Source organism: Lathyrus oleraceus, chromosome 7 (genome assembly GCF_024323335.1).
Source record: "Lathyrus oleraceus cultivar Zhongwan6 chromosome 7, CAAS_Psat_ZW6_1.0, whole genome shotgun sequence".
NCBI lineage: Eukaryota > Viridiplantae > Streptophyta > Magnoliopsida > Fabales > Fabaceae > Lathyrus > Lathyrus oleraceus.
The window spans coordinates 170,956,411-170,957,721 of NC_066585.1; positions in this window are offsets into that span (position 1 = coordinate 170,956,411).

The following is a 1,311-nucleotide window of genomic DNA, read 5'->3' on the forward strand; positions in this document are numbered from 1 at the left end:
TGGGATTCTATAGCGGCAGATAATATCCTTCTTGATAAAGCGAGCAATCACATGTCTTGTCACATTGGTGTAGGGAGCAGCCTCCACCCATTTAGTAAAGTAATCAATGGCAACCAGGATGAAGCGATGACCATTGGAAGCCTTAGGCTCTATAGCACCAATCATGTTGATGCCCCACATTGAGAAGGGCCAAGGCGATGTCAAAACATTCAGCAGTGTTGGCGGTACATGCACTTTATCAGCATAAATCTGACATTTATGACATTTCCTAACATAGCTGAACAATCAGACTCCATGGTCAGCCAGTAATAACCAGCTCTCAAAATCTTCTTGGCCATGGCATGCCCATTAGCATGGGTTCTAAAGGATCCTTCATGAATCTCCGTGATTAACATGCCTGCTTCATGTCTATCCACACATCTAAGCAGGACCATGTCATGGTTTCTCTTATAAAGCACATTATTGCTCAAAAATAATTTGGACGATAACCTCCTCAGAGTTTTCTTATCCAACAACGTAGCATCTTTTAGATACTCTTGACTTAGAAGATAACACTTGATGTCATGAAACCATGGTTTACCATCAATTTCCTCTTTAACCAATTGACAGTAGGCAAGCTGATCTCTTCGCTCTATTCGAATAACTGGAGCTTCATTACGTAATCTGACTTGGTACATTGATGCTAATGTTGCCAAAGCGTCAGCCACTTGATTTTCTACTCTTGGGATGTGATGAAAAGTGATATCGTCAAAGTATTCCATCATCTTTACAACATGAGCACGATACGGGATCAGCTTCGCATCACGAGTTTCCCATTCACCTTTGACATAATAGATCACCAAGGCTGAGTCTCCATACACCTCAAGGATCTTGATTCTGAGATCAATTACGGCTTTAATACCAAGGATACAAGCTTCATACTCTGCGACATTATTCGTACAATCAAAGCACAACCTTGTTGTGAAAAGGGTAAAGCTACCACTTGGATTCATTAAAACAACTCCCATCCCATGACCAATGTAATTGGAGGAACCATCGAACGCGAGCTTCCATCGAGATCCGGATTCTGGTCCTTCATCTGGGTTTGGGATCTCATAATCTTTTATTACCATTATATCCTCATCGGGGAAATCAAACTTCACTGGCTGATAGTCTTCAACTAGTTGGTGAGAGAGATACTCTGCTAAAACACTTCCATTGATTGCTTTCTGGGTTACGTACTGGATGTCGTATTCTGACAAGAGCATCTGCCAACGGGAAAGTCTTCCAGTTAAGGCAGGTTTCTCAAAGATATACTTTATTGGATCCATC